This window comes from Astatotilapia calliptera, chromosome 23, assembly GCF_964374335.1.
Source record: "Astatotilapia calliptera chromosome 23, fAstCal68.1, whole genome shotgun sequence".
In the NCBI taxonomy this organism is placed as follows: Eukaryota; Metazoa; Chordata; class Actinopteri; order Cichliformes; family Cichlidae; genus Astatotilapia; species Astatotilapia calliptera.
Genome location: NC_137443.1, coordinates 35,960,760 through 35,974,915, shown reverse-complemented (window position 1 = coordinate 35,974,915; position 14,156 = coordinate 35,960,760). Strand labels below are relative to the sequence as shown.

At 41.0% G+C, this 14,156-nt stretch overlaps 1 long non-coding RNA gene across 1 annotated transcript; it reads left to right on the top strand.

Annotated features, from left to right (window-relative positions):
- The first annotated feature begins 3,349 nt into the window (after positions 1-3,349).
- On the top strand, positions 3,350-10,313 carry LOC145424227 (uncharacterized). Its single transcript, XR_013905247.1, has 4 exons — positions 3,350-3,393; positions 9,704-9,878; positions 9,958-10,088; positions 10,170-10,313. It is a non-coding gene; the product is annotated as an uncharacterized LOC145424227 (long non-coding RNA).
- Positions 10,314-14,156: the final 3,843 nt, after the last annotated feature.

The window sequence follows — 14,156 nt, the reverse complement described above, 5'->3', positions numbered from 1 at the left end:
GAGGACTGCTGTGAGCAGGGTATTGAAAGAATGTCATATCCTGCCCAAACTAGGACATTACAGTCTGGCTGCTGGCTGTGTATCATAAACTAGGGGTGTCATGGCATCAGCATTAAAGAACACATTTTGGGTATCTGTGAGACACAAGCTGCTTCACCATAGCAGCAGTTTTTGACACAGTGGGGATTTGCTGAAATATTAGTGTAATAATATTTCTGGCCAAATCCATGTCCAAATAATATTCAAAAACACAAATTCAATTAGAATACAAATACGTGTAATTCCCTTTGTTCAGCAGATATGCACTGGGCAAGATGATACACAAATTGTACATACATACACACAGCAGGAAAAAGTGGTTGCCAGCATGTAGCATCCACACATACTGTGTGTGTGGACTGAAAGGCAGCAGAGCTGCTCAAGGATCTGGAAGTGATGAATGCAAGGCTGAGAAGTGAATAAGGGGGCTTTGGGATAATGGCTCAGAGTCAAGCAATATTTGACTGTTGCAGGAGTAATCCTCTGCTCTATTCCCCCTGCCTGAAGGTGATAATGGCTTTGCACTACTGCCGAACTCCGTGTGCAACTAGGATGAGACTCTGGCACGGTGTCACCTCATAGGAAGTGCCAAAAAAGATGCCTTTGTGTGGCATTAAGCAGTATCTGTCTCACAGTAGAGAGGCCCTATGTGTGTCTGTACACATATATCTTATTTTCATTGTGTCCTAATCCACAAAGTCGTCATATATCAGGCTAAGAGGCATAAACAAAACTTAAGCTTTTGGAGTTTGCATTATGTCTGCTCACTATAATCACTATAATAACCACGATACTTACTGTACATCACAAAGGTCAAATTTCACTTAATCCAAATCTAAAGCACTGCAAAGAAACAATTCTAATATAATAACAACTGATAAAAATGATTAGGGTCAACAGATTGAGCACTTTTTTAAATTAAAATAAGGATACACTAAAGACAATTAACACAAACCTCAGAAGACTTTTAAACACTGTCCATAAATGGCATCTTCATAATTAAATATAGTTCATTTTTCTGTAATATTAAAGGACCTGTAGCACCAAAGTCATTATTCAAGGGAGCTTCAATGCGTTATATTCAGCTAGCCAAACTTTATTTCACATTATCCCAATGTATACTGTAGTGTGTATGTACAGTATATGTAGTGTAGAGTCTGTTAAATATGCTATATGCACATAAATGCTCTTTGCATTACTCTGATGTGTGAATCGAGGAATTGCTTGGGATCAAATTGAGCCATCTTTGTATAGCTATCTTCAGATTACTTTATTGACCTGATATGGTGAAGAACCTAGCTAAGTTATGCCAAGCTGGCTAACAGAGTATAAGGGTAACTTTCACTTTTTTCCGCCAATGTTTCAGAAAATCAATACAATACAAAAAGTTGTTACCCTTGTACCAAGCCAACCAGCTATGTGGTGAATCATGACAATAAAAATAAAGGACCAAAAAATAAAAATATTTTTATTCATCACATAATGCACTGCAAATCCCTGATTCCACTTTTAGCCTTCTCTAATTTAATCCAATTAAGTCTTGCAGTAATGTATAATAACATCTTTTGTGTTATGTGAATGTGTAGCAAAGTATAGGCTTGTTATATAGTACTGTGCTTCATTTCTGACTGCAATTACCATCCTCACACTTTCTCAAGTTCCACTCTCACTGAGCAACCTGATATATTTAAAGTGACCCCCATTGGTGAGTTATGTTGCTGTTTCAAAAGATTGCGGGTAGAGTAGTTCTTTTCCATCACATTGCAAATAAAATCGCAATGTGACAGACAGACCATCACCCTAATCCCAATCAAGATAGGCAGCATTCATAGAATAGGGGGCAGGGATAGCTCAGTAGGTAGAGTGGTGGCCCCAATCATGATCGGAAAGTCGATGGTTTGAATCCACTGAACGGCTACCCTGAGGTACTCCTGAGCAAGGTACCGTCCCTACACACTGCTTCCCGGGCGCCCAATGGCTGCCCACTGCTTCACTGAGAGAATGGGTTAAATGCAGAGAGGAATCCCCACGGAGATCAATAAAGTATACTTTCTTTCTATAATATGAAGAAGATTGTGAATTCTCACTGTTGAACTCTTTTGTATATGTATTGTTAGCTCTATTGCTAACATAATTGCCATAGACAGTTTAAAAGATGGCCATAACTACCGTGATATCACCACTGGTTTGTAAAGTCCGATTTTAAAGCCTCAAGATGTTTTTCCCATTGCCTCTTTGATGTGTTGAAATCGGTTATGACAAGAAAGGCGTGGAGTGGACCGGGAAACAGTATGTTCATTGGCTCCCCTTCCTTACTGAAACATAATATGACCAAAATTTACAAAATTGAGATGTTTCGGTATGACCCCCCCCCCAAAAAAAACCTCATCAGGAATAAGAGGTAAGAGAGCATTTTTCTATAGATTTATATTTGATCAGTATACCAGTTGGCTAGCTTACCAAATTTTCTCCCTATGATATTAATTTGCATTACAGAATTCAATGAATATCTGTACTGAAATTATGTAAATATGACCATACTAATATTAAACATATTTAGATATACCAATTACAATGTGTTTATTTATCATTCTTTCTGTTCGTTTAGGTCAACAAGAAAGCTCATATGCCTCTACTTTTTAAAACTCTACATTTTAATTATTAATTTTAAGTGTGACTCCTTGGTCAAATGGGCAGATTTCACACCAGATTGTGACTTTGCACAGAGCGAGCCCATTAGTTCCAAAGAAGAGAATCACTGCGACTCTGGCAGTGACTCAAGGCATCTCTGTTACTTAAACTTTACTTTGATCCTACCAGAAGTTGAGCAAAGAACCTCAACAATCGCACTACATATTTCCCAAAAGAGGGCTGTTATGACATGCATAGGTTCTTTCTCTTCAGCACCCTCAGCTGGTCATAATGGGAATTCTCACCTGCTTTTATTTTGGTGGGGTTTTTCTGTGTTCCTGTGGGTAGAGGAAACAGGAAGCTGGTCGCTTGTTAGCCTGCAGGATATGTTGTTGCTCTTTAAAACGTTTCTGCCTTCGAGAGTTATTGCTTGTGAGTATTAATGTACAACATGTTTACAAGTTTATTTGGTGCATTTCTATTACATAGATTTGTTTAGAAACCAGTTATTTCATCTGCTATGTTTATCTTTGAGGAAGCTAAACTCGCTAAGTTGTATTGTGATCAATACTGAGTCGCTGTTGATTACACATACTATATAACAGTATAGTTCATATCCTAGAAGTGTGTGTAAAGAGGAAAAGACATCTTGTGACATTTACTTTGTGTTTGTTTTTAGTTTTACGGGAAGAAAAGGATGTCAATCATTGAACTACTGACGAAGTAAAAAGCCTTAAACTTACTTCCGCCTCCAATGTTCATTGAAACCGTTAGCTGTCTGTCAAGTTGGGCAAAGGGACGCACAATAACGACAGAACAAGGGCTAAAAACACAGTAAACGCTGATATATATATTTTTAGCTTAAAAAAATTGGCTGCTTTCTGGGATTTTGAATTGCTTTTCACTTTCACTCTTTGGTCTTACTCCACTGTAATTTAGAAGCTTTCTCTCATCCAAGCTATCAGTGATTACATTTCAGTTCCCTACTATTGTTATCTACCTTTTCAGAATCAGAATCAGAATCAGAATACTTTATTGATCCCTGGGGGAAATTATTTTTTGTTACAGTGCTCCATTTTAAACCAACATTAAGACAAGACAGACAATACACTAACTAAGAATAGTACAATATATACATATATATATACATACATACATACATAAGTCACTCATAAATAAATAGTTGGAAAAGAAACATGTGTAGTTGTAGCAGTAACCAGTGTGTTAAGTGGATGCGTTGTACAGGGAGATGGCCACAGGCAGGAATGATTTCCTGTGTCGTTCAGTGGTGCTTTTCGGTAATCTCAGTCTCTCACTGAACGTGCTCCTGTGACTGACCAGCATGTCATGGAGTGGGTGGGAGGTGTTATCCAACATTGTCTTTATCTTGGACAGCATCCGCCTCTCCGACACCACCTTGAGGGAGTCCAGCTCCATCCCCACAACATTGCTGGCCTTACGGATTAGTTTATGAAGTCTGTTGGCATCTGCAACCCTCAGCCTGCTCCCCCAGCATGCAACAGCATAGAGGATCGCACTGGCCACAACAGACTCATAGAAAATCCTCAGCATTTTCTGGCAGATGTTGAAGGACCTCAGTCGCCTCAAAAAATAGAGACGACTCTGGCCCTTCCTGTAAAGTGCTGTGGTGTTTTTAGCCCAGTCCGGTTTATTGTCAATGTGTACTCCAAGGTATTTATAGTCCTCCACAATGTCAACACTGACCCCCTGAATTGAAACAGGGGTCAAGTGTTTCCTGGTCTTCCTGAAGTCCACGATCAGTTCCTTGGTCTTTGCCACGTTGAGCTGCAGATGATTCTGCTCACACCACGTGACAAAGGAGTCGACCACAGCCCGGTACTCTGTCTCATCATCCCTGCTGATGCATCCAACCACCGCAGAGTCATCAGAAAACTTCTGAAGATGGCATGTCTCTGTGCAGTGGCTGAAGTCTGTGGTGTAGAGGGTGAAGAGGAAGGGGGAGAGGACAGTCCCCTGTGGTGCCCCTGTGTTGCTGATCACCTTGTCAGACACACACTGTGGGAGACGTACATATTGTGGTCTTCCTGTCAGGTAATCAACAATCCAGGACACCAGAGAAGCATCCACCTGCATCGCTGCTAACTTATCACCCAGGAGGGTCGGCCTGATGGTGTTGAAAGCACTGGAAAAGTCAAAAAACATGACCCTCACAGTGCTCGCCGGCTGGTCCAGATGGGTGTAGACACGATTGAGCAGGTAGATGATGGCGTCCTCAGTTCCGAGACGAGGCTGATAAGCGAACTGAAGGGGATCCAGGTGTGGTCTTACTATGGGTCGCAGCTGGTCCAGGATGAGCCTTTCCAGGGTCTTCATGATGTGGGAGGTCAATGCCACGGGCCTGTAATCCTGGGGGCCACTGGGATGTGGCGTCTTTGGTACAGGGACGAGGCATGATGTCTTCCACATCACCGGGACCCTCTGCAGACTCAGACTCAGCATAAACAGTTTATGAAAGACTCCACACAGCTGGGGGGCACAGGTCTTGAGGACAAGGGGACTCACTCCGTCTGGTCCAGCAGACTTGCCTGAGTGAAGTCTCCTCATTTGCATCTCAACCTGGTATTGAGTGAAGGTGATGGGTGGGGGAGGGGTGTCAGGAATCTCACAGGAGGCAACAGCGCCATGTGAAGAGAGAGGCTGGCACAGTGGTGTGGCTCTGGATTCCAGGCTGACTACAGGTGAGGTTGTGGGGGTAGGAGCAGACACTGTGGTGTGGAATCTATTGAAAAACAGATTCAACTCATTGGCTCTATTCTCACCTCCCTCAGTTCCCCTGCTGTTGGTTGGCCTGAATCCAGTGATGGTCTTCATGCCCCTCCACACCTCTCTCATGCTGTTCTGCTGGAGTTTCCACTCCAGCTTCCTCCTGTAATTGTCCTTAGCCTCTCTGATCTTGTCCTTTAGTAACACCTGGATCTTCCTCACATCCTCTTTGTTGCCCCCTCTGAAAGCCCTCTTCTTGTTGTTGAGGAGGGCTTTGATGTCCTTAGTCACCCACGGCTTGTTATTTGGGTAACAATGAACAGTCTGAGCTGGAACAATGGAGTCGGTGCAGAAAGTTATGTAGTCTGTGATACACTCAGTAAGCCCTTTTAACTGCACTTTTATAGTTAAACTCTGTGTTTGATGCCATTTCACTCGACCGCCTGAGAAAGAAAAAGACATAAGGGATTAAAACTTCCTATTGTTACCTTTTTTTCTCTCTCTTTAAATAATTGCATCACTTGACCTCTGACCTTTCCTTCAAAGTCAAATAAGGTCAAACTTTCATAAAATGTATTTTACTGGCATCTAGGGATTCTAAGTATCACATTATAGCTAGCATTTAAATATAATATCAGATTTGACCTCTCATGTGCCTTTCTTTCAATTTGACCCCAAAATGCATGATGTCTTTGAGTATTGTCAACAGAAAGAGAGAGAGAGACAGAGAGCATCTTATATTTTTGCTAAGAACACTTTAGTCAAAAAAGAATCATCATTCCATCAGCAATCTATATTTGGTGTAACGGCTCTGTTGTGACACCTCGCCAGCATCTTCCATGTGCATACAATAAAAGCGGGAAGAGGAGCAGCAATATCTGACAGATTAACAGTCAGATTTACCAATGTATAGATTTTGGTATAAAGCCTTTTGTTATTTACAAAGAGAGCTCATGCGAATAAGAGGTTGGAACTTGGAGACTTTTGCAACTGACCCTATTGCATATGTATATCTGGGATTTCCTTTCTCAAGGTGCAAAATATAGGGAGGAGAAATATGCAAACAAACATTTACGACATGCAATGTACAGCTAATGGCAACAATATTTAATGGCGAAGAAATGATGTCTTATTATCTTGATATCGAAATTAATCTGCTGGATTTAGAAAACAGGACAAGTTTTTTGCATTACACTTAAAACTAGCCACACCTATGTGGACTACTTGGGGATTGTGTTTAGATGCTATTTTGCCCCATTTAGTAAATCTGGCCTAATTACTGTAAATTGGTTGAAATGGATTTGCAAAGAAAATAACAGGGAGAAAAGTTGTTGCAAAGTGGATAGTAGAATTAACAGCAATTAGCAATTATGTGCAAGCAGAGGTGTCTTGTACACAGAAGGGAACTGACTCATCCATCAGCTGATGTGGCATTCTGAGCTTTACTTCAAGAAGTAATATTAGGCTCAATTCCAGTGGGCCAGTATGGTATCAATATTCTTGTCCCCACAAATTTTAAATTCCTGTTTTAGGATTACAACACAATTGTATTTGCACTAATTTGAATCTGAATGAGGTTAGCCATTCGATAGCCAAGATAAAGGGCCAGGGAATGCATTTACCAGTGACTGGTCCCCACAAACATAGGTGTCCAGGTGCATGTGTGTGACAGACAGAGAAAATCAGTATTTTAGGTTTTGTTGAGGGTGCTCACTGAATTCTTCCCTCTTGTGATTCCCTCTACCTCTTTATTTCTTTCAGCTTGACCCTGTTGCTGCCTTGGACAGCCATAATAGGAGCTTAGGGGTATGGGGGGGCATAAGTTTATCTTCTTTACCTGACTGTTGCCACACATACAAACAGAGCCTCAGTCCAAGAATCACAAGAATTCCACTCATCAATAATAACCTTAATGCTTTTGGGTGCTAGAGTTGGCAAAAGTGGGCCTTGAATTATGATTCTTCTCAGACACATATACAGCTGACACAGATACACACACAGGCTGCTGCTGCTCATGATGATCATTAGTGAGTACTGGATTTCGCTTCCCCTGCACTCCCTCTCCCACTGTATGCTCTTTCATTACCCAACATGAAAACCTCTCCCTCTCCCTTTCTCACTCCCCCCCTCTCCCTTTCTCCCAGTCTGAGTACTGACACATGTATATGCAGCACAGACACACATACGGGGAAGGCTGCTCTTCTCCTGCCACCATCTTCAACATGACTCCTTGTCTCCGCCTGTGGCCCCAATCCATGTGTTATTGATGGAATCCTTCCAGACGCGAACACACACACATGCTCGCGCACCGGCACACACTCGTTGCCCACTCGACCATCCAATCACACACAGTGAGACCCCAGTGACTAATACTAGCTGATCCTTGGTGACCAATAATAAGAGCCTGGAGACTGACAGGTTGCTCTGCAGCTCTGATTTATTGAGTGGGGTCTGTAGTCTCTCTCCTTCTCCTTTGCTGTAATTACTTTCTCTTTGCTTAACCCCCCCCCCCCCCCCCCCCCCCCCCGTTTTGGATTCCCTTTCACTCTCTTTTTCTACCTTTGTCTTTTCTCCCTCTGTCCCATGTTTGTATTTTTGAAACAAAGGAGAGAAGACTGTAGTCATTTACAACCCTACAATGTCTGAGCTATTGGTTTCTATTAATACAATTAGCTGAGACATATTGCATGAGAAAGGGGGAGGGAGGTGGAAGGTTTATAAGAGGAAAGTGAACTGAGGAAAGGAGGGATATGTTGGCAAATAGAGTGAGAGAGGGATATAGCTGGATGATAAGTAAGATAAGTAATCTAGGGGGGATTGTCAAGACCAAGGCAATGGATACTGCAGATCCCAGAGATCATCAGACAGGAGGAGGATTAAGTACTGAGAAACAAAATATTACTTCTACAGCACTTGTGTGTGTGTGTATGTGTGTGTGGGCATGTGTGTGTGGAAGATAAAGCTACAAACCTGGCTAATACTAGTTTTGCAAAGAGAAAGGTCTGGTTTGTTACAAAAGTGAGAAAGCCCCCCAAAAATTCTTCTCTCGGTGATGCCACCTTATTATATATTCTGCTTCACCATGTATGTTGTATCTACTGGTGGGCATATGTGAGAAATTTTACATTATACATCTGCCAAATGATCATTGAACAACTGAACTGATGAGGGCAGAGATGCCCTTTTTGCCAGGCTGCGCAAGTGTCAATGTGAAAGGTTAAATATCTATCCAGAGTAAGGTCCTTGGACTGTGTTTTACAATATAAAAAGGGTCAAAGGTGAGCCACTATGATAGATTAATTGAGACAAGAGGTCATAGTAGCTTGGCACCGAATCTATGGAACTAATAACTTTGTTAAGTGTAAATTCATCTCAAATTCTCAAGATTCTCAAGATTTTAGGCACATTATATTTTGTACAACCTTTTGATTGTACAAAATATAAAACAAGTTTATGGTAATCTTATGGCTCTTTTTTATATTTTAGTTTTTTTCTTGTTTTTAGGTAGGGGTTAGTCCTAGAGTAGTATTCCCATTCACCCTCTTACCTGAATCATAGTTCTATTATATATAGCTATGAAATTAAAAGTAGCAACATTTGACTGAAATATAAACTGATTTCAGTCAGAACCACTACATGCAAAACATGACTGACAGTTTTGCATTTAGTTGTTTCTATTTAGCAGGTATGCCCTGTTCTAAGACTGGCTATTGATTGCACACATGTGGAATGGATGGGGTGGAGATTTGAGACAGTATATTTAACAATCAGTAAGTCAAATAAATCATGAAATAAAGGAGCTGGGGTTTAGGTGTATTGCAAAGTGGCTTGCAGATATGTATCAGTTATGGACAGGTTAAAGCAAATGAAATAGCAAATGCTACACTGTATGGAAAAAGCACTTTATCATACCTATTAATCTTTGTGTTGAGGTGTTTTCAGCTATGTGCTTTTTTTTAAGCTATTTGCTTACCTAGACCAACAATAAGATCAGCCGAATTGCCATGATCACTCCTGAGATTGATTTTGTGGCCTATCTGAATGAAGTCTGCATGAATAATTATAATCATTACAAAATCAGCCTAGAGACGGATATAAAGAGTTACCAAAATACTCAAGTCTGTCTTTGTAGTAGCAGGTGTCTCCAAGACCACGTTTTGCCATGACAGACAGGAAGACAGAAAATTGAACAACTGGTATAGAAAAAAAATAATGAAAGAATATAAACTATCTGCACAATGAAATTTCATTTTAAATTTTCTTTGCTGGCCCTAAATTATGTATTTAGAAATTATTAGCTGTCATGGTCCGCGGCCCGGCGTCCGGGGTGCTGTTGGGATGCCCACGCCCATGGGCGTGGCTGCTAACCCCACACCTGCATCCCATCCCAGGCGATCACCAAGTGGACTATTTAATCCTGCCCTACCTGCTGCTCCACGCCAGTCCGTAGTCGCCTCTCAGCGGTAACGTACACCTGCGGGAAAAAACCCCTTATGACAAATTGTCCATTGGAACTGACTCTGTTTTACCCTGTGTACTCAGATCACAACTCGGCGTTTTTGCGAGCCACCTGCCTGTCCACCTGTCCGCCTGAGATTCGGAAGCACTATCAGCCTCGCCGTCTCGACCCTTTTGGAGCCCCCCCCTCTGGTTCACTCAGCCCGGCTACCTCCGTAAGACGTATACTCCACCTTCCCTCGTATGCTGCCTTTTTTCCGCACCCCAGTAATCTGTTTCTCTTTTTTGTTTTGCAGCTTCTCACAGCCCCACTCTCGGCGTTCCCTGCGCAGTTCACCTCCCCAGTCCCTCGGTTTCTTCTGGTTCCATACGTTGTTTTTTCGGCTACCCTCACGGGACACCTTTAGTTATAATAAATTTGCTTTCTTTATTCCCTCCTACCCTGGTGTGTGTGTTCTGCTTTTGGGTCCAGCTTGCGCACAGAACTTCGGTTCATGACAATTAGCTATTTTTTGGGCATGTTTTTGTTTCTAAAGGTTGTTTTCTTAAGTAGCATCTTCCACATTTTCATGTTTGCATTGCTTAAAAATTACTCTAAGTCATAATATACAACTGCTGGTTCCATGCAGAGCCTTAACAAACTGTTGCCTACGGGTTGTAGTTGTGTACTGTTGCCAGGGTCAAAAATATATGAAACACCTGTGGAGAAAACTAAAGTCTTGACATACCAAAGCTTCTTCTTCTGATAAACCAAAGCTCCATCACTAAATACCAGTGCTATTTCATCAGGGCAAGCAAGGCAAGTAGTACATGTCTTATCAAATCCAGAAATACGGATACATTAAAATGTGCCAAAGTAAAGCAATCTCTGTTGTTTCATCTTAGAAAGCACTTTCATAACTGTCTCTACTTGCCTTTATATTAGGGCTGTCAAAGGTAACACGTTAACGTGCGTTAATCCATTGTCACGATTAACACGATTAAAATTTTCAACGCAATTAACCTATCTGGAGCGCAGAATGACTCAAAATCCCTGAAATGTCACTGTCAACGTATTTCGAGCAGTTTGTACAACATTTGTCTATTCTGCGCTCCAGTTAACGCTGTAACATCGACAGCCCTGCTTTACACACTACAGTATACATTGGGATAATGTGAAATAAAGTTTGGCTAGCTGAATAACGCATTGAAGCTCCCTTGAATAATGACTTTGGTGCTACAGGTCCTTTAATATTACAGAAAAATGAACTATATTTAATTATGAAGATGCCATTTATGGACAGTGTTTAAAAGTCTTCTGAGGTTTGTGTTAATTGTCTTTAGTGTATCCTTATTTTAATTTAAAAAAGTGCTCAATCTGTTGACCCTAATCATTTTTATCAGTTGTTATTATATTAGAATTGTTTCTTTGCAGTGCTTTAGATTTGGATTAAGTGAAATTTGACCTTTGTGATGTACAGTAAGTATCGTGGTTATTATAGTGATTATAGTGAGCAGACATAATGCAAACTCCAAAAGCTTAAGTTTTGTTTATGCCTCTTAGCCTGATATATGACGACTTTGTGGATTAGGACACAATGAAAATAAGATATATGTGTACAGACACATGGAGTTGGTCACTTGAGTATATGAGGTTTTAGTAACTTGGCCCTTTTTTCAGACCTGGAGGGTCAGAACATTCAAAAATCTTGAGTAATCTGAGCCCAGCATAAATAGATATTCTTCAGAGAGGTAATAAAGTGCGGGAAAGACTAACAAAAACAGGATAATATCCATTGATGCATGTCACACTCTTCTGATTAAATTTGCTGGTGCACGTAAAAACTGGACGGGATTAAATCATATCCAATATAAACAGTTGACCTGAAATAAAAATTTCAGTGATGGATTGAAAAATGTGTGCATGTAACCCTGCAAAAGTAATCAAGAATCGCTTTTATGCCATTCATCATCGGATGGCGACCAATGCATAAGACAACAGCCTCAAATTTAAAAAAAATTACAGAGACTTACGAAACTGTTTTCTTTTTAACACGTATTCTCAAAGAGCTTTGTAGAAGATATGAGCCATGAAAGCATTCCTGACAAAACATTGTCAGAATGAAACTGAAGTTGACAAGTGATCTTACAGTTTGCCCTTTCAAATAACTACATGCTGACAGAAAGGGCTCTATCCATCAGAAGCTCTTGCACCTATCTAGGTGACAAAGGTTTGCTTAAGCATAAAGTGATGAATATGTCATCATTTGAATTTCTTCCATGATTGCACAAACAAAACAATTCATATGTCCATAGGCAGGGCAACATTTGGACGAGATGAAATATTTAAAAAATGATAACTGTCATAGCCTGGAGGATCAGCAGTGCACTGATCAGCAGTTTCTGCCTTTCTCTTTCTTGTTCTCTCTCGCTTGCCTGGGCGGAACTTATTGCGGGTTCACACCCTCCGCCCACACCCCACCGAGGAAGAAACACCTGAGCCTCATTAGTGTGGCCAGCATTAAAGCCAAGGAGCGTCAAGCCTCAGAAAGTTTTCGCTCATGTCTTAGTGCTTTTGTATTAACAAGCGTTTCTCTGTGTACAGACTCCCTGGACTGTTTCCCATGTGGTGAGTGTCGGAGAGAGAGACTGGTCGCGTGTGTGGATTGTTTGAAGAGGAACAAGTGCTTTTCCCCTGGATTTCCCTGGAGCCCCGTCCTGTCACCTTTTTGCATATAGCACTGTCCCTGCACCTTTTGTATATACACCCGGTGGACTTTGTAAAAAAAAATTCTTGTGTGCATCTGAGTCCTGCGTGTGAGTCCTCCACATAAACTGTAACATCAAGTGTTACTGAATGTGTCGGTAGACTACAAATATTAAATAAAGGTAAAATCTGAGTGAAAGCAACTTCCATAGCATCTCCTCATTTAAATCGCATTAGTTGTATTGAACAAATTGCCCCATGGTGCAGAGGAGTTCTTTGATACGTTACAACAGAGAGATGTTAAGATAAATGTCCAACGTTCTCAGTGCATTTTTGAGTTGCACTTTGAAGCTGCATGTCACCACACGCAGTAGATGTTCAGACAGATTCCCCATGTCTTCAGTGCCTATGTGCAAGGACTTTGAAGCTGAGTTGCTATTGAAAGACAAAGCCTCACTCCCAACACAGCATGTCACTTTTCCGTGTTCGCACCCATTTATGTTTCAAAGGGGTTTCATGATAGAGTTACTCTCAAGTCTGTGGCAATATTCAGCCTGTTTGAAGTTTCTCCTAGCTCTTGTTGCATTTCTGTGTGTAAGTCCATCACACAGTAAGACAGGCAGAGTGAGACAAATTACTTAAGTTTTCCTTCCTTGCGGACGTCATTATAAAGAAATGTGTATATATACAAATGAGAGACCTCAAAGAGCGCACAAAAAAATAAATATGATAACGGAGCAAAGGATATTAAAATTTCTGTTTGGACAATGGGGTTTTTTTTGTTTATTTTTTAATAAATGAAAAAAACCTCTTTTTTTCTTGTTTTAATGATCTAGCATAGGCATTGTCTGTCTTCTTAACCCTAGAACACTATCGCTAAAAATAGTAACACCATCACTAACGTCGGGTGATTTTTACCCAATATAATATACCCAACAAAAAGTACTTGTCATCAAAATATATAAAATATATGACAACACATGACAAATTAGAGTGGTTTTCTTTTATTTTCAGTTGTGCCATATCTAACAAAATGGAAAAAAAAGTTTCATGGGGGGACCCTAAAAAATGCTCCAAAATTTCTGGAAAATTAGCAGTTGGAGAACTAAACAAAAATATAATGATGCTGGAAACTTGGTCTTTGGTCCACCCATTCCTGGGATATTTGAGTCTTCCCTGGTGAAGGCACAGTCTCCTTGACACGCGAACAGCTGCAGGAGAGAGAAACAAAAAATGGCATTTTTTGAGTGGGTAAAAATGACCAGTTGACTAAAATATTTTTTTACCATATGAATTCCCTTGGAAATCACCACTTGTTGATATTTATTCATAACTACTGCACTAAATAAGGATAACATTCAAATTCCAGGACCACTCTTACTTACCTATTCCTTATATGCAGTCGGTACACACAGGGTAGTAATGGCGTGGACACACCCGTCGACGGCAGACATGGCACCTGTATCACGTCTTCCTGTCCAAGCCTGTGGGGCAGTCAGCACACCTCACTAAGGGACCACTGCTTTCTGCTGCCACTGGTCCTGCCTCACCTTTAAGAGTGCCAGGGGTAGGGATGTCGAGCACGCTACAGAGCAGG